The sequence below is a fragment of the Protopterus annectens genome, chromosome 16.part0 (genome assembly GCF_019279795.1).
Source record: "Protopterus annectens isolate FY-2018-M chromosome 16.part0, PAN1.0, whole genome shotgun sequence".
Taxonomy (NCBI): Eukaryota; Metazoa; Chordata; order Ceratodontiformes; family Protopteridae; genus Protopterus; species Protopterus annectens.
In genome coordinates, this window is record NC_056750.1 from 533,002,266 (window position 1) to 533,022,132 (window position 19,867).

Sequence of the window (19,867 nt, forward strand, 5' to 3'; positions counted from 1 at the left end):
ACAGCAGCCATTGTAGAACTCTCATGTGCAGTCTTCCCAAAGGTATCGCAATGAGAGAAGCTGCCATGAGACCCAAGACCTTTAGAACCAGCTTTGCCGGGATTTTTGGACGACAGAAGGAGAGAAATGTTGTTTTGAAGTGCGACTATCCTTTCTGTAGGAAGCCTTAGAATCAAATGATGCGTATCTAATTCCGCTCCTATGAATAAGATATGCTGTGATGGCTGTAGTAAAGATTTTTCGAAATTTACGGAAATTCCGAGGTGAATACAAAGTTGTAGGGTGTAATCCCTGGCCTGTATCAGTTGACGCCGGGTGGCGGCAGACAGGAGACAGTCGTCCAGATACGGAAACACCTGGAATCCTAGGCGCCTCAGATGAGACGCTACCACTGCCATGCATTTGGTGAAAACCCTGGGGCTGAGGTCAGACCAAAGGGCAGGGCTCGAAACTGGTAGTGGCTGGCTCCCAGCGGAAGCAAATGATCCCTGGATGCCCTGGCCATTTTGATGTGGTAGTATGCGTCCTTCAGATCTATTGAGCACATCCAGTCATCCTTCTGTAGGAATGGAAGGATCGATTGAAGCGTGACCATTCGGAACTTTTCCTTATTGACAAAGGTGTTGAGGCTGCTTAGGTCCAGAATCGGCCTCCAGTCCCCTGTCTTCTTTGGAACTAAAAAGAACCTTGAGTAAGTCCCGAATCCTATTTGGTCCGCTGGGACTGGTTGGATGACTCTTTTTTCTAGCAGCTTTGAAATTTCTATAGCTGCTGGGTCTCGTAGATGGGCGGTACATCTGGGAGTTTTTCTTTGGAATGGGGGTGGATAGGAATGGTATTTTGTAACCTCTGGTAACAACGCTTTTACCCAGTTGTCTGTAGTAAAGTTTTGCCAGGCCTGAGGGTATAAAGCTAAGCGACCCCGACTGCCTCCAGAGCAGGAAAGTCGGCCTCCTCTCAGGAGTGCTGGAAAGGTTTACCAGGGGGTATCCCTGTCACCTTGGTTTTGCGGACCCCTCTGCCGCCAGGGTGGCATCTTCCACCTCTGCCCCTCCTCTGCCTCTAGAGGGGCATCACCCTGTGTGCCTGGGAAAGATCCTTGGGGTTTTCAAACCACATTTTCCCACCACGTTGCCCTTTGGGGTATGGTCTGGAAGGGTGGAAAACGGACTCCGACAGCAGACAGAGTCTTTCCCTCCTGTTCACACCGGGTAAGGGTCTCCTTTACTTTAGGGCCAAAAAGTGTGGCACCATCAAATGGGGCGTTAGTAAAGGAAGACTTGAAGGCTTCCGCAAATGAACATAAGCGCATCCAGGATTGCCTACGAAGAGCAATCGCTGAAGCTGCTGCCCTACTCGATCCTTCGGCTGCGTATGATATCAGCCTCATGGATGAGTTAACAATGGATGTAAGGGTATTTAGATGTGCGAAACTTTCTCTGAGACCACAGCATCTGTAGTACCCTGGAGGGTATCTCCCAACTCTTTGACTAGATCCTCTGTAAGCGTGTAAAATGAGTGAAATAGTTCGGGGACCGCATAGAAAAAGCCGCTGAACTACAAATGCGCTTCCCATATCTGTCCATAGTCCTAGAATCTCTGTTAGGCGGATGGACAGATGAGGAAGATCCGACATCTCCTTTTTCGTGGCCGCTGCCACCACCATGGCGTCCACTGGAACTCCTTTAGTGAGGTAAGCCTTGTCTTGGGGTGCAGTGATGTACTTATTAGGCTTCCTAGGGACCGGTTCCACCGTGTCAGGTGTCTCCACGCCCTTGAGCAATCAACTCCATTAACTCATCGAAGGGCGGAGTGACCCAGGAGGAGGAAGGGCGAGCACCAAATGCCTTCAGCAAGACTGACTCATCCTCAGAAGGGGGGAGGGACTGCCAATCACCTCTCTGCTTCAGGATCTCCAAGATGTCAGAAAAAGAGACATCTTCTGAAGGTGACTTTGGGGACCCTTCTGATTCATCCAAGTCAGTATTGGATGTTAAATATTCTTGTGGAGAATCTAAGTGTCTCCTCTTACACAATCTTTTCCTAGGGACCTCTTCGGGGGGAGCATCCGAAGAAGCCTCCGAGGAAGAGGGGGCACCCTCCAGGGGTGGCTGAGACACGGTGCTCGACGCTTGGATGTGGCCGTTGGTGCAGAGGAAGATAACGGTCCTTTATGGGGAGGAGAGGCTGCTTCTACTGATGTGGTTGTCTGGGTAGAGAACACCTTCCTCATGAGAAGGAGGGCACGCGGGTCCCGAGTCGAGGAATCTCCAGTTCGAAGAAATGGGAAGAATCCCGAGACAGGCACGAGGCATCGACCCGAGGGCGGAGCCGAATCGATCCGCCGAGGCCCGAGAGGAAGAGTCAGAACCAAACATCGGTTCGACTCTGCCCCGGAACCAAGGACGGACCGTCGGCTCCGAGACTCCGGTACGGATCCGACGGAGTCGAGGTGAAAGGAGCAGACCGAGAAAAGGCGGTTCTGGCACCGAGGGCTCCACAATCAGTAGATCAACCTCTTCCGGCTCCAAAGACTGGACAGGTCTCGGAGGTGGAAGGGATGGAGATAATGGGAGGCCTTCAAGTTTCGACACCAATTGGGTGGAAACCGAGATAAGTTTGGATAGGGCGAATGTTCCAATAACTTCTGCACCACACGGTCCACATCGATATCGGAGAGCTTAGAAGAGCGGGTCGAAGGAACCGAACGGAGCCGACCTCAATAGTATCGAGGAGGGAGCTCCATCACGGTTCCAAGACTCGAGGCTCGGAAACTGACAACAGTTGAACACTCGGCCCTGAAGTCTGTGGAACCGGTGATCTAACTTTAGTCGAAGAGCTCGGAGCTGATGACTTGGGCTCCGGCGTCTTCGATTCCTTCGAAGACTTGGTTGCCTGGTCAGAGGCATCCAGAGCCTCCTGAAAGGAAGGTTTTAATAAACCCCTGTCCATTAGTTTCCTCGCCTATCTGTCATGACCCTCCCACTGAAAGAATGACAAATAGAGCAGTCTTCTTGCAGATGGAGAGGGCCAAGACAGTAGACACAGGAACTATGATTGTCAGTTACTGACATGTTTTGCCCACATTGGCAACGCTTGAACCCTGATTTGGCCTTTTCAGACATGTCACTCTAAGTAGAAAAAATAGTCAAATCCAGAAAAAAAGTCAAGTCCGGTAAAATTGTTAAATCCAGCAGTGAAAGTCAATCCGGTTGTCAAATCCAATAAGGGGTGGTAGGCCCCGAAGAGAACTCTAACTAAGTTTTATAACTTAACGGTACCGAGATTCCCTTATACCTTACCACACTCACACAAATTATCACTAAACAGTTTATACACTAAAGTACCAAGAAAAAATACAAGAATAAAATTCTAAATCTTATCTCAGGTGCTCGAGCTCGACCCAGTGATGCGAACGCTGCAGCGGCAAACTAGATCTGAGGTAAAGGCAGAGGGGGATTGTGGGTATTAGGTGATCTTGAGCTTCTTCTCGATGCAGAGCTTGCAAGCGGCCGACACGGAGCCGAGGATCGGCTCCGAACCCATGTGTAAGAACAAAGGCGAGATTGAACACTCTCACATCTTTTAGTTATGTACTCACCATAACTTCAGATGTTTGCGATCCATCTCGCCTACATTCTGACTGATGGGTTCAGAGCCGATCCCTCGGCTCCGACTCGGCACGCTTATGCTATAGAGTGAAGCCTCTAATTGGCTGAGCTATCTTTATCCCAGGATGCACCACCACTAATCCCCCAGATCTTGTTTGTCCACATTCATGCACACAATCACAACTTGTTTATATAACATTGTTAGATGTTTCAAGATGAAACAACAGGATTCGGACCTTCTGATATCCTCTGATCTCCAAGGAAGGGGGAAGGAGGGTGGGTTATTAGGAATGTAGGCGAGATGGATCCCAAACATCTGAAGTTATGGTGAGTACATAACTAAAAGATGTTATGTGATCCTATCTCGCCTACATTCTGACTGATGGGACAGCGTCTCTAGCACCTAAATCCCGGGTGGCTCATTGGAAAACACTCCTGAGCACTGTGGAACCAAATGAAGCTCGTCCTCTAGATGCCACATCTAATTTGTAGTGGGAAATGAAGGTGTGCGGGGAAGACCATGCAGCCGCAGCTGGTGTATTGACTATGGCGCCTAGTTTGCAGTCATCTGCAAACTTTGTCAGCCACAACCCTCCCATGTTTGCTTTAACATCTGAGAAATAAATGCCGAACAAGAGGGGTCCCAGGACAGATCCCTGTGGGACACCACTTGTGACTGGCTTTGAGTCTGACATTGCTCCAGCGATTTTAACTTTATGGGTTCTGTCCTTTAGCCACTTTGCAACCCATCTAGTGACATAAGTGTTTACATTTAAGCTGTTGAGCTTATCTATGATGCCTGAGTGGGGTACTGTGTCTAAGGCCTTAGCCAAGTCCAGGTAGGCTGTATGGACTGCTTTGCCCTCATCAATGGCTCTAGTGACTGTTTTGAAAAAGTCAACCAGGTTCAAAAGGCAGGATCTGCCCTTTACAAAGCCGAACTGGGTGGGATCAAGTGTCTGTAGGTCCCCAATGTCTCTGTTTATGAGTTCCATAATGATGCTTTCCATAGCTTTGCAGACCAGGCTGGTTAATCTTATGGGGCGGTAGTTCCCAGGGTCTGTAGAGGTACCCCCTTTGTGGAGAGGGACCACTGTTGCTGTACGTCAGTGTTCAGGTACATATCCTGTAGTAAGGCTAAGGTTAAATAGCATTTTTATGTGTGGGTTTAGCTCCTCTTGGAGTTCACGTAGCACGCAACCCGGGATACCGTCAGGTCCCATTGATGCTGTGTTTTTAGCTTTGCTGAGGGCGGCTCTCACCTGGACATCTGAGATGACAGGGAGATTACATTCAGCTGGGATAAGTATTTCTTCTTTTGGGGGTGAGGGAGGGGAGAAATTTGCACTGAACCTGTCAGCCAGAATGTTGGCAGTATCTGTGGGTTCAGTGTATTTTTTGTTGTGAACTAACTCTGAGCATATCTGAGGGTTCGGGCCCAGGTTTCTAACACAGCTGAAGAAGGCTTTGTGGTTATCATTAGTGTCCTTAGCGATTTTTCTCTCAAAGTTGGCCTTGGATGTTTTTATGAGAGAACGTAGTTTTCTGCTAGTGTTGATAGAGATGTCTTCCCTTTATGGGATTTTGCTCTGTCGTGCAGTAGCTTCCTTCTTTTGTTATACAATTTGTTAATGGCTGAGGTCCACCAGACAGGACGCTTGCCTTTGGTGGAAAGGGACTTGGATTTATTTGGGATTGCATGATCCATGCATTCTTGGAGATGTCCATAGAAAGCATTTGTGAAGGATTCAGCATTGTGGGATGTGGTATCCACTGGCCCAGTGTGCTTAAAGGATACCATCTCAGTCTTAAGAAGAGTGAAGTCTGCTTTTGAGAAGTTTTTCACTGTGGTCTTTTGTGCTGGGGTGGAGGTGGGATATGTATATCCAGGGTGATTAGTTTGTGGTCAGATCTCACTAGTGAGGGGTATACCTCCGGTGTGGAGCATTTTGTCCCCATGTTTGTGATGATCAGGTCTAGTATATTATCTCCCCTAGTGGGAGAGGTGACTAGTTGTTCCAGTGCATTTGAATTTATGAATTCCAGGAACCTTTGGGCTAGGGTGTTAGGGCTAGAATAATGTACCCAATCTATGTTAGGGTAGTTGAAGTCTCCCAGTATGATGGTATTTTGTGATACATTCATATCCTCCAATGTCTTCAGGAAGGCTTGAGTGGGGTTCCTGAGATTGGGAGGGTGGTCTGTAACATGCTACCAGTTGTATAGCAGTTTTGCCTATGGTTAGTTGCACCTGTATGGTCTCCGATGCTTCATGTGTTGCTACTAACTTGGAGGTGTGGGTGTCCTTGATGAATATGGACACTCCCCCTCCCTTTGTGGTTCGGCCTGGGTTTTGGGGCCGAAAAGCATGATACGAGGTATAGCCTGGTAGCACTGGGGTGCTCTCAGGAGCCTTGAACCAGGTTTCAGTTACTGCACAGACGTCGATGTTCTCCATACTGAGGAGTGCATCGAGTGCCTGCATCTTGAGATTTAGACTTCTGGCGTTGAGCAGCATTACCCTTAGTTTTTTTCCATTTTTGTTTTCTAAGGAGGTGGGTTTGTCTTTTGAGCCTTGCCTAAAAAAGGCACTATGGGGTTGGCAAGAGCCTTAGCCAATATCCGGAAGCCCAGTGGTGACAGGTGCAAGCCATCCCTTGCGAAGCAGTGTGGCTTGTCTAACATGTCATCCCAAGCAGACAGACATTGGATCCCCTTAGAATGACACCAGTACTTTAGCCAATTATTAAGGCTGATCATCTTGTCTTTGTATTGTGGCATCATTCTTGGTGAGGGCAAGATGCTGCTCAGGGTCAGGGTCATACCAGCCTGGGCTACATAATCAGAGAGCTCCTCTATGTCTCTTTTCATGTAGTCCAGGGAGGTACATCTCAGGTCATTCACGCCAGCATGGACAATGACGGAGTCATATTTGTACTTGCTTTGGAGTGACCTGAGTGCGTGTGCTATGTGGTGGTTCCTAGCTCCCGATAGGCAGCTCACAGTCACCCTCTCCTTGTTCAGCCTGGTAAGTGGGACATCAGTGTGTCTGACTATAGAGTCACCTATTACTAGTGTATCAGGCATGGTGTTTGGCCTTAAGGGCTGTGATTGATTGACACACTGATTTATTGAAGTATGTGTTGTATGTGTTTTGTTTTGAGGTGGTGGATTTTTGGATGTCTGCTTTGGGAGCCTCTGTTGTTTTGGTAAGTTTTTTATTAGAGCCTCCGATTATGTCTTTGTGTTTTATGTGTTTGGTTTGCAGTTGTGGTAGGTCTATGTGGGACTGGGTTTGTTGTGTGTGTGGTTACCATCTCCTCCTGTCTGGTCATGCCAGCCCTGAGTTGAGAGAGTCCAGCCTCCAGTTTGGCTATATAGTTGCATCTCTCACATGTATTTGTGTTTGTTGGGAGGAGGAGAGGGTTGTCTGTGTACATGAGACAATTGTAGCATTGTCTCAAGATACCCAGATTAACCAGCTGAACTGGAGAGGACGCCAGTAATCTACCACTTGACATGCTAGAACAGTATAAGGGAGTGCTGTGCCTTTAAGGGAAGTGGATATTCACAGGGGTGGTAGGTGGATGTAGTGCTTACTTAGTATGAGAGTGCTTACTTAGTAGAGAAGTTTGAGAACAAGTGCTAGGCTTATAATATAGCGAGTAGTCTGATTATACTAAGAGTAGAGCTTCCTTAAGGGAAAATTTGAAGAGCAGACTTGGCAGAGCCAGAAGAAATTTAAACTTATTTAACTGGCGCTGTGCTATGTGCTGTCAGCATAAAAGCATAAGCGTGGATTTTAAACAGGGAACTTCAAAAGAGCTAGAAATGGTCCAAAACAACCAATTACTGCAGCTCTTGTGCTGAGGTCACTTCCTACAGGGACAGGTAGGCTGCTCAAGGATCCCCACTCCCACTGGTGAGCAAAGAAACTTCCTTCTATCCAAGTAAGGTAATGGACAACACATGAACTACACCACAGCCCAGAATACAGCAAAGCCCGTAAACTGGTCTAAACTAGTCGAGGAGAGGCGGGAAAACAAGGATTATTTATTTTTTTTTTTTTTAGATAGAAAACACACAGAAAATGCAGAAACAGTAAGAAATCAGTTACACAGGCTAGCACACTTTAGTGGGCAGCCTCAACAGTTAAATTAAACAAACAAACAAACGTTCGATCAATTTCGACTAAAATGTAACTTTAAGTGCAGATATATAATAATGCAGCAAACAGCTAAAAAACAGTTTAAGCTTGTTTAGGGTAAGCTAGAGAAGGTATTTCAAGTAAAAAAACAGCAAAGATACTTAAATCCAGAAAGTAGTCGCTTTTCTGAATTCTCTGTAGCTAGGACCACTCTGCAGGACCACGAGGAGCTTGTCTGAGTAGTATAGCCAGAAAAAAACGCCCAGAGGTGGATTTTAAACAGGGAACTTCAAAAGAGCTAGAAATGGTCCAAAACAACCAATTACTACAGCTCTTGTGCTGAGGTCACTTCCTACAAGGACAGGTAGGCTGCTCAAGGCTCCCCACTCCCACTGGTGAGCAAAGAAACTTCCTTCTATCCAAGTAAGGTAATGGACAACACAGGAACTACACCACAGCCCAGAATACAGAAAAGCCTGTAAACTGATCTAAACTAGTCGAAGAGAGGTGGGAAAACAAGGATTATTTTTTGTTTTTTTTGTTTTAAGATAGAAAACACACAGAAAATGCAGAAACAGTAATAAATCAGTTACACAGGCTAGCACACTTTAGTGGGCAGCCTCAACAGTTAAATTAAACAAACAAACTTTCGATCAATTTCGACTAAAATGTAACTTTAAGTGCAGATATAAAATAATGCAGCAAACAGCTAAAAAAAACAGTTTAAGCTTGTTTAGGGTAAGGTAGAGAAGGTATTTCAAGTAAAAAAAACAGCAAAGATACTTAAATCCAGAATGTAGTCACTTTTCTGAGTTCTCTGTAGCTAGGACCAAGATTGGTTTTGTTCAAGTTAGTGAGTAGAGGAGAGTATAAAGTAGGTGAGAGCAGGCAATAGCAGTTCTTGCAAGAGGAGTAAGGAAAGGTTTGCTCTTGTAAAGGCAGCCAAGTTTTTTGTTAATGGTTTTGATTGTTTGATTAATATGCAAATCAAATTTGAGGTTATTGTCTGCTATAACTACCAGTAGTTTGGTTTGGGCTTCTGTGGCGATGATAATGCTGTTATTAGATTTTATGGTGAAGAATGGAGGGGAGGACCTATTAGTGGGGGAGAAAAAAAGAAGTTATATTCTTACCATAACGTTCCATGTTTGTTGTCCTTCATCTCACCTTCCTTCTTGCTGTTTGGGTCCAGAGCCGAACTCGATCCGACTTGGCCACATATTACAGGTCGAAAAGTCTTTACTGGCTCAAGGCTAACCCATATTCCAACATGCCTAGTGGTAGCTACCCAGATCTCATTTGTGATAAACAACCACTAGACAAAGCAAGTAAAAAAAATCAATTTACCAAAAGTTATCATAGCAGATAACTTTTAGTTATGTACTCACCATAACTTCAGATGTTTGGGATCCATCTCGCCTACATTCTGACTGATGGGTTCGGAGCCAATCCCTCGGCTCCGACTCAGCACGCTTATGCTATAGAGCGAAGCCTCTAATTGGCTGAGCTATCTTTATCCCAGGATGCACCACCACTAATCCCCCAGATCTTGTTTGTCCGCATTTATGCACACAATCACAACTTGTTTATATAACATTGTTAGATGTTTCAAGATGAAACAACAGGATTTGGACCTTCTGATATCCTCTGATCTCCAAGGAAGGGGGAAGGAGGGTGGGTTATTAGGAATGTAGGCGAGATGGATCCCAAACATCTGAAGTTATGGTGAGTACATAACTAAAAGATGTTATGTGATCCTATCTCGCCTACATTCTGACTGATGGGACAGCGTCCCTAGCACCTAAATCCCGGGTGGCTCATTGGAAAACACTCCTGAGCACTGTGGAACCAAATGAAGCTCGTCCTCTAGATGCCACATCTAATTTGTAGTGGGAAATGAAGGTGTGCGGGGAAGACCATGTAGCCGCAGCACAAATGTCACCAATAGCAAGCTTAGAATGAAATGCTACTGAAGTAGCCATAGCCCTCATAGAATGAGCCTTGATGGAGGTGGTAAGCTCTTTGTTAGAACAGATATAAGCCTGAGTAATACAGTCCCTGATCCATTTGGCAATAGTGACCTTTGTGACAGCGTTGCCCAATTTGTTTTCTGCAAAGGATACAAACAACTGATCTGTTTTCCTTGATTGTTTGGTCCTATCTAAATAAAAACGTAACTGTCTGTGGACATCTAGTGTGTGGAATATAAACTCCGCTTTATTAGAGTATTTTGGGAAAAAAACTGGAAGCTCTAATGATTGTTGCAAGCATAAAGTAGAACAAACTTTAGGAACAAAAGAAGGATTTGGCCTGAGGGATACTCTGTCTGTATGAAAAACCAAGTACAGGGGTTTCACTGACAAAGCTTGAAGCTCTGAAACCCTTCTAGCTGAAGTAATTGTCACTAGAAAGGCTGTCTTCCATGATAGAAACTTTAGATCACAGGTAGCTGCTGGTTCAAAGGGAAAAGAAGTCAAGGCATGCAACACTATATCGAGATCCCATGGAGGTGCAGGATGAGAAATCGGAGGTCTTAATAGAGCAGCACCTTTCAGGAAGGTCTTACACAATCTGTTGCTCATTAAAGTTGGGTCTATGGATTCATGAAAATTAGAAATTGCTGCCAATTGTACTTTGATGGTAGAAACTGAAGAGCCTTGATTGAAAAGAGAGGTCAGAAATTTTAGTACTTCTGCCACGGGAGTAGAAATGGGGTCCAGGCCCCGGAGTTGAGCCCAGATAGCAAACCTTTTCCATTTGCTAGAATACAGTTTCTTTGTAGCGGACTTGTGGGCTGAAGATAATATGTGCACAACATCTGGATCCAGTGTATGACTCCTGACTATCGTCGGAAGAGGAGGAGCCAGGCCGTCAATTTTAAGGTGTGGAGTGACTGGTGTAATAGTCCCGACTGATGAATCAGAAGGTCTGGGACCTGATCCAGGAACCACGGACCTTCCAGAGCATGTTTACGAAGATAGGGAAACCACACTTGACGAGGCCAGTAAGGAGCAATTAAGATCATCCTGCTCCCTAAGAGAGATGCCTTTTGAATCACCCTGGGAAGGAGAGGAACTGCAGGGAAGGCATAAAGCAGGCCGGTGGGCCAAGGATGGACTAATGCGTCCATTGGGCTCTTCCCCGGAGCCAGGGTTAGGGAGAAAATTCTTTGCACTTCGCATTCAGAGGAGTCGCGAAGAGGTCGCAACACGGAACTCCCCATTCGCTGAAAATCTGCCTTGCAACTGTCATATTCAGAGACCATTCGTGAGGAGAGAGGATGGTTCTGCTCAATCTGTCGGCTATGACATTGGCCTTACCCGGTATGTGAGTAGCCACTATGAAGCGTTTGGTTGAGACTGCCCATTCCCAAACTCTCATGGCTTCTCTGCAAAGAGGATAGGATCTGGTCCCTCCCTGTTTGTTCAGGTACCAGACCACTGACATGTTGTCTGAGTGAAAAGCAATTACGCCCTGAGGGAGATAATCGTGAAGGGCTTGAAGGGACAGGAGTACTGCCCTCATTTCGAAGATGTTGATGTGAAGAGGAGTCTCTTCCAGGTGCCATTTGCCTTGGACTGACCTGCCCAGGGAATGCCCCCCCACCCCATCTGGGAGGCATCCGTGGTCAAAGTGGCCGCCGGAGGAGGAAGAACAAAGGGTCGTCCCTGATCCAAATTGGAGGACACTAGCCACCAGCAAAGGTCCCGTTTGCAAGATTCCGTGATCCATATGAGATGATTGACAGGGAGTTCCTGAAAAAACCACTGAGTTGAAAGAAGCCACTGGAGGATTCTCATGTTCAACCTTGCCAAGGGAACTAGCATAACTGTGACAGACAAGGATCCCAATAGCTGCAGGACCATTCTGGCTGGGGCTTTGGGCCTGGGGAGTAAGGCTCGAACTTGATTTTGAATGGTTTGAATTCTGTCTGCAGGTAGATAGACCCGCATTTGGTTTGAATCTATCTCTACCCCTATGAATCTTATTCTTTGAGATGGCTGCAACACAGATTTTGGCCAATTGAAGGTGATTCCAAGGGCATTGCCCAGTGATATAGTGGCTTGCAGGCTCCATGAAGTAGATGCTTGGAGGTGGCAGTTAGGAGCCAGTCGTCTAGGTACGGAAACACCTGGAATCCTAGACTTCTCAGGTGAGCAGTCACTACTGCCAAGCATTTGGTGAACACCCTGGGGGCTGTGGTGAGACCAAAGGGCAGCACACGGAACTGAAAATGACTGCCTCCTAGGCTGAAGCGCAGATGTCTCCTGGACGTTTGATGTATTCTGATATGATAATACGTCCTTGAGATGTATGGAGCACATCCAAACACCCTTCTCCAACAATGGGAGAATGGTTTGTAGAGTGACCATTCGGAACTTGGACTTCTTGACTGAACGGTTTAGGTTGCTTAGGTCCAAAATGGGCCTCAAGTCCCCCGGTCATTTTTGGCACCAAAAAGAATCTTGAGTAAGTCCCTAATCCGATCTGGTCTGCGGGACCGGTTGGATGACTCCTTTTGCAGCAGCTTTGAAATTTCTGAGGCTGCGGTATCCCGTTGACTGGGTGGCGGGTCCGGGATTTTTTTGGACTGAGGGGGGGGGGTGGCGAGAGAATGGGATGGAGTAACCTCCGGCGATAATCCGAAGCACCCATCAGTCCTGAGTGATCCCTTCCCAGGCCTTCAGGTGCTTGAAAATGACCCCGACTGGCTCCGGAGCAGCACAGCCGGGCAATCCCTCAGGGACTATGAAAGGCTGAAGAGCCACGAAAGGACTCGCGGTCTCCAGTGTTGCGAGGGCCTCTGCCGCCTCTGGGACGGCGTCTTCCGGATGAATTTCCCCCTCCTCTGCCTCTGGAGGGGGAACCTTCCTGCTGAGAGGGGTAAGACTTCTGAGATCTACGGAACCACATTTTCCCTCCTCTTTTAGCCTTGGGATAAGGCCGAAAGGGAGTCGAAAATTGTGCCCCTACGGCAGTCAGAGTCTTACCCTCCTGTTCACAGCGGGTAAGTGTGTCTTTTACCTTGGGTCCAAACAGGGAGGACCCATCAAAGGGGGCGTCGGCAAATGAAGACTTAAAGGCCTCCATGAAATGACACAGGCAGAGCCAGGCTTGTCTCCGTAGAGCAATGCCTGTACACGCCGCTCTACTCGCCCCTTCGGCCGCATACGAAATGAGCCTCATGGACGAGTTCAAAATGGACGACATTGTAGCCAGCTGAGATCCAACCATCTGGGCCAGCTCCTCAGGCAGGTTACCTAAGAGGGTATCGGATAGCTCCTTAATCAGATCCCTCTGAAATCTCGTAAAGTGCGTCAGGTAGTTCAAAGACCTCAGAGTAAAGGCCGCTGAACTAAGGGTGCGCTTACCGTACCGATCCATGCTCCTAGACTCCTTATTAGGAGGATGGACGGATGTAGAAGCCTCTGCTACATCTTGCTGGGTAGCAGATGCCACCACCATAGCATCTACAGCCACACCTTTCGTAAGGAACTCTCTATCCGGGGGCGCCGAGAGAAATTTGTTCGGATGAGCGGGCACCGGTTCCACAGAGTCTGGGTGTTCCCACGCCCTTCAACAGATCAAATCCAAGAGCTCGTCGAAGGGCGGAGACACCCAGGAGGCGGAGGGCTGAGCCCCGAAGGCCTTCAGGAACACCGACTCATCAGCAGAGGGAGGTTTGGACTGCCAGCCGCCTCGTTGTTTTAGGGCTTCCAGGATGTCTGCAAAGGAGACATCATCCGAGGACGACTTGGGTTCCCCTCTGCATCATCGAGATCAGTGTCAGATGTCAAAGACTCGTCAGGGGAGTCAACGTGCTTCCTCTTGCACGTTCTCTTCCTGGGAGGTTCTTCTGAAGAGGCTTCAGAAGGACCTCCAGGAGGGGGAGAAACCCCAGCGGGGGTAACCTGAGGCCCAGGGGCTCCGCTGTCTATGGACAGGGGGACTGCCAACGACCCAGTCTCCAAATGTAGGGCAGGATCTGGGGAAACTGTGGAGGTAGCCAAGGAAGATTTGGCTAAAGCACTCCTCATAGCCCTGAAGGCGGGACCACCAGAATCCTGGGAGGGTCCCCCCTCCGTGGCCATGACAGTGGACGGTACTCCCGCCGCCGACGCACCAAGAGGGAGACTTGGGACCAAAAGCATCAATCCCGAAGCCTCCCCCCCAGGGCCGAAGGAAGAAGTCCATGCAATGAACTCCGACCCAAGAGCCGGAGTCGGAGCAAGGGTCGAGCCCGACCCTAACACCTCCACAGGTTCCACCAGCACCTGCTCCAATGGTGCCGAAGCTGTTGGAGGAGGAAATACAGTAGGGGAGTGGACCATCGGCTCCGAAGCCAAATGGGCTGGAGCCGAAACCATCTTTTGGAACACCGGAGACTGGAAGAGTCGAAGGAGCACCCTGTCGATGTCCGAATCAGACATCTTGGATGATCTCGAGGATACCGATCGGGCCCGAACCGATTTCTCCATCGGCTCCGAAGGGCTCGGGGACCAGCTCCGAAATGACTCAACAATTATCGGCTCCAAGGAAACTTTCAAGGAAATTTCCCTCGGTGCCGATAAGGACTTCGGCACTGAGGGGGAAGAGTCTGAGCCGATGACCCTTATCGGCTCCAATATCAGTGGAGCCAATGAGGGTGACCCACCTCTCGATGCCCCAGACCTCGGCTCCGAAACCAGAGGGGTCGAGGCTGGAGGCATCGAGGCAGACCGTTCCGACCTCGGCTCCGAAGTCCGTGGAGCCGATGGAGAAGTCTGCTTAGATTTCTTAGCAGTCGGTTCTGACTGACTGGTCGGAGCCGACGCTTTCCTCTTTTTAGAAGGAGACGGAGAGGAAGATAAAGCCTCCTCGAAGGAAGGCTTGATTAATCCTTTGAGGATTAATTTGTTTTTCCTCTCCTGGAGGACTCTGGAGGAAAATGCATGGCATACACTGCACGATTCTTGCAGATGTTTAGCACCTAGACAATAGACGCACGAGGAGTGGTCGTCCATTATGGACATTTTGAAGCCACACCTCGTGCACTTTTTAAACCCACAGGGTTTATGCTCTTTAGACATAATCAGGTCTGAAAAGAAAAACAGATCACCACACTAACAACAAAGGGTTTGACACACAAGAACAAAAATATGTATGCCACTAGCTAGTGTAAATTTTTAAACTAAAGAACTTTTTTTTTTTTTTTTTTTTTTTTTTACACACAAGATTTGAGAAGAGAAAAGGAGGGTCAAGACCCTCTAACTTAAACGGGTACTTGACCCACACACAACCACTAAAGTAGTAGAAACCACAGGGGAAGGCCCCTCTAACTTAAACGGGAACCTTCTCTGACAGGAAAAAACACGAAAATTTCAACCAAATTCCAGAAAAACACTCGTACACAAAGAATAGCCGTTAAAACAGCTTTTGGGTTTAAATGAAGTAAATACTGACAGGAAAAAAAGCCTAATATATAGTACTTAGGCCAGCCAATGTTGAGACCACGTCCAAGCTCTGTAAGCGGCAAACGAGATCTGGGGGATTAGTGGTGGTGCATCCTGGGATAAAGATAGCTCAGCCAATTAGAGGCCTCACTCTATAGCATAAGCGTGCCGAGTCGGAGCCGAGGGATCGGCTCCGAACCCATCAGTCAGAATGTAGGCGAGATAGGATCACATAACATTCCTCTTGTAACATTAGGGAGGCATAACAAGGGAGGGGACAAAGACTATATCTAAGCAGCTGGAGTGACAGCAGAAACTCTGCCAGTGTAGCCAAAAAAAAGGAAATCCTCTCGATAATCCAGGAAGGGGAAACGAGGGAAGGACACTCGAAGGAAGGCGAGATGAAGGACAACAAACATGGAACATTATGGTAAGAACATAATTTCTTTATGTTATGTTGTCCATATCTCGCCTTCCTTCTTGCTGTTTGGGACAGTATCCCCAGCACCTAAATCCTGGGTGGCTCACTAGAAAAATCTCTTCAGGACTGTGGAACCAAAGGATGCCCTGTTCTGGGAAGCCACATCCACTTTGTAATGAGTAATGAAGGTATGGGAGTTAGACCATGTTGCTGCAGCACAGATAGAATCTAAAGGTTGTCTAGCTTGAAAAGTGATAGAGGTAGCCAAAGATCTAGTTGAGTGTCCTCTAATCTTTCCTGGGATTTTCATGTTTCGTGACTCATAAATATATGTGATGGTGCTCGAAAGCCACTTTGACAAGGTTACTTTTGAAACCTGAGAACCTTGCTTCTTCTCTGAAAAGGATATAAATAATTGGTCTGATTTTCTAATGTCCTTGGTTCTATGTAAATAAAAGTGAAGCTGCCTATGAATATCCAGTTGATGGAGCTTATACTCTGCCTTGTTGCCATAACTGGAGAAGAAAACAGGAAGTTCAATGGACTGATTCAAATTGTAATCTGAACATACTTTTGGCAAAAAGGAAGGATTAGTTCTGATGAGGCCCGTAATGGGCAATAAGGATCAAGTTGCAACCCAACAATTTTGCTTTCTGAAGAACTTTGTGAACTAGAGGAAATGGGGAAGGCATAAAGCAGTACTGGGGGCCAATCCTGAACAAGTGCATCCCTGGGTGACTGTCCCGGTGGTGGGACTAGGGTAAAGTAGCTGCTGCATTTGTTGTTTAGGGGAGTGGCAAAGAGATCACAGCATGGCTGGCCCCATCTGCGAAACATCAGATCTGCAATTTCCTGTTTCAGGGACCACTCATGAGGTATAAGTATTGCCCTACTGAGTTTGTCCACTATCACGTTGGATTTCCCCGAGATGTGCATCGCGATCAGAAAACGTTGGGAAGACATCGCCCATTGCCATACTCGTAGGGCCTCCCGACACAAGGGGTAAGACCTGGTTCCACCCTGTTTGCTGATATACCACACAAACTGACATATTGTCCATCTGTATTGCTATAGTCCCTGAAGGAAGAGAGTCTTGAAGTGCTTGCAGTGCCAAGAGTACTGTCCTCATCTCCAGGACATTGATGTGCAAATGCTACTCATGTGGCTGCCAAGTCCCTTGAACAGTCTGTCCCAGATAATCCCCCCCATCTCGTGGTCACTGTGGCTACTGGCTGGGGGGTCAGTAATGGTCTGCCTAGGGCGACCTGGGGGGAGTAGAGCCGCCACTGCAGATCCCTCCTGCAGGACTTTGTTATTAAAATCAGGTGTGACACTGGTAAATCCTGGAATGACCAGTGAGTGAAAAGGAGCCACTGCAAAATTCTCATATGGAAGCGTGCCATAGGGACCAGAGTAATTGCTGCTGCCATAGAACCCAAGACCTTCAGTACGTACCATGCCTGAATTCTCTTTTTTGTCATGAGAACTGAGACTTGTTGATGAATGGTAGAGACCCTTTCTTGAGGAAGCCTCGCTATCATATCTCTTGTATTTAATTCTTCCCCTATAAATGTAATATACTGACAAAGCAACAAGGCAGATTTTTCATAATTTATGGTGATGCCTAGTTGAGCACAAGTGTGAATTTTGTGGTCCCGTGCTTTTATCAGGTGATGCTCAGTGGTGGCAGTAAGGGCCAGTCATCTAGATACGGAAACACCTGGAATCCCAGATGCCTCAGGTGAGCAGTAACTACTGCCATGCATTTGGTGAACACTCTGGGGGCTGTGGTGAGACCAATGGGGAGAGCTCTGAACTGATAATGACTGGGTCCCAGCCGAAAGTGTAGCTATCGCCTGGATCGTCTGTCCATTTTTATATGGTAGTATGCATCCTGGAGATCAACAGAGCAAATCCAGTTGTCCTGTTCCAAAAAGGGGAGAATGGACTGCAGTGTCACCATCTGGAACTTTGCTTTCCTGACAGATTACTTTAGTCTGCTGAGATCCAAAATCGGCCTCCAGTCCCCTGTCTTTTTTGGAACTAAAAAGAACCTCGAGTAAGTTCCGGATTCAATTTGGTCTGTGGGGACTTCCTGGATGGCTCTTTTTTGTAGCAACCTTCGTACTTCTAGGTTTGCCTGATCCCAAAGACTGAGTGAAACATCTGGGATCGATCATTGTGCTCTTTGGGGGGGTGTTTGGGAGAAGGGAATTTCTTAACCCTTGGATATTATGGACCATACCCATGCATCTTCCGTTATCGTCTGCCAGGCTTTTGGGTATAGTGATAATCTGCCCCCGACTGCCCCCAGAGGTGGACAGCTGGGCATCCCATCAGCGGTGCTGAAAAGGCCTAGCAGAGAAAGTATCCCTGTTGCCCTGCTGTGGCCCCCCCACCGCGAGACTGGCGTCTCCCGTTATTATTTCTCCTTCTGCCCTTGGGGGAATTTTCTCCACGTCTGTCAGGCGAAGTTCCCTGGGATTTCTGAAACCACATCTTACCACTCTCCTGACCTTTGGGGTAAGGTCTCGAGGGAGTGGAAAAATGTACTTCAATGGCAGAGAGAGTCTTGCCATCTTGTTCACACCTGGTAAGAGTCTTTTACTTGAGGCCCGAACAAAGAAGAGCCATCAAAGGGGGCATTTGTAAAGGAGGACTTTAAGGGCTCCACAAATTGACATAGGTGCATCAAGGAGTGTCTCCACAAAGCAACTCCTGTCTCTGCAGCCCTACTCACTCCATTTGCCGTGTAAGAAATCGGGTGCATGGAGGAGTTAACGACTGAGGTCAAGGTCGCAAGCTGGTTAGCTGTCCTGTTCGCTGCTCCCTCAGCTGTGGGATCCTGAAGGGTATCTCCCAACTCCTTGAGGAGATCCCTCTGAAGTCTTGTAAAGTGTGATAAGTAGTTCAGCGACCTGAATGTAAAGGCCGCTGATGAAAACATACACTTCCCATACCTGTCCATCATCCGGGACTCCTTGTTAGGTGGATGGACAGAAGAGGAAGATTCTGCTAGTTCCTTCTTGGTTGCTGCTGCTACCACTATAACATCAACAGGTACTCCTTTTGAAAGAAATGGTTTGTCTTCAGGGGCAGTTATAAATTTATTGGGCCTCCACGGAACTGGTTCCATAGTTTATGGAGAGCTCCATACCTTTTGACTCACTACAATTAAAAGTGGGTCAAAAGGTGGAGACACCCAAGAGGTGGAGGGTTGGGAACCAAAAGCATCCAGATACATGGTCTCATCCTCAGAAGGGGCAAGGGACTTCCAGTTACCCCTCTGTCTAAGGATTTCCAGGATGTCTGAAAAAAGAGACATCCACAGAGGGGGACCATGGGGACCCTTCTGACTCAGTGGAGTCCAAATGCTTCCTCTTGCATTTTTTCTTCTGAGGAACCTCCTCTGAGGCATGCTTAGGGGAGGTTTTGGAAGAGAAGGGGTCACCTGATGGGGCATCCTGGGGCATAGGTTCCCTATGCTTGGGGTGGAGGGGAGGTTCTGATGCAGACACTGGCATAGAAGGGGAAGGAGCCAATGGAGCCGTGGGTGGAGTGGTCTCAGCAGACAGCACACTCCTGATCACCTCGAAGGCACCATGGTCGTGAACAGAGAGAGATTCCAGCTCAGAAGAACCTGGAGACCTCCTCTGAACCGAGGGTTATGGATTCGAGGCTAATGTAGGAGCCGAGCTCACCTGTGCTAAAGCACCGAGAGGGAGAGGAGGGTCAGGCAAGGGTCCAATGCCACTCCCTCCTCAGAGCCAGTGAGAGAGCATCAGCCCCCAGATCCCTCGACAGACCAAGGTATCGAGGAGAACAGAGCAGTGGTCCGAACCGATAAACATAGGGTTGTCAGAACCGATGCTTCCACCACCATGACTTCCATGCACTCCAGCTCTGAACTGGATGCAGTCGGAGAAGGAATCAATAAAACATTGGTTGGGCATACAGCACCACTTCCTTCTGGGATGGGCTCAACAATAATTTAGCAAATGCTGGTGTCTTGAGCAGCCTCTTCATCACCCTCTCCATGTCATCATCCTAAAGGCTCCTGGATGACTGAGAGGAGTGTGCAGAAGACCGGTGACTACCTGCCACAGATTGTAAAATAGGAGACTGTGGAACAGATCTCACTGACTCCAAGGAGGAGGACCTCAATCTTTTATGAGTCCAGGATGGCTCCGAGACTGCTGATGGAGCCACCGGAGAGAGGCTTATCGGAGCCAACTGTTCACTCTGAAAGCTCTGA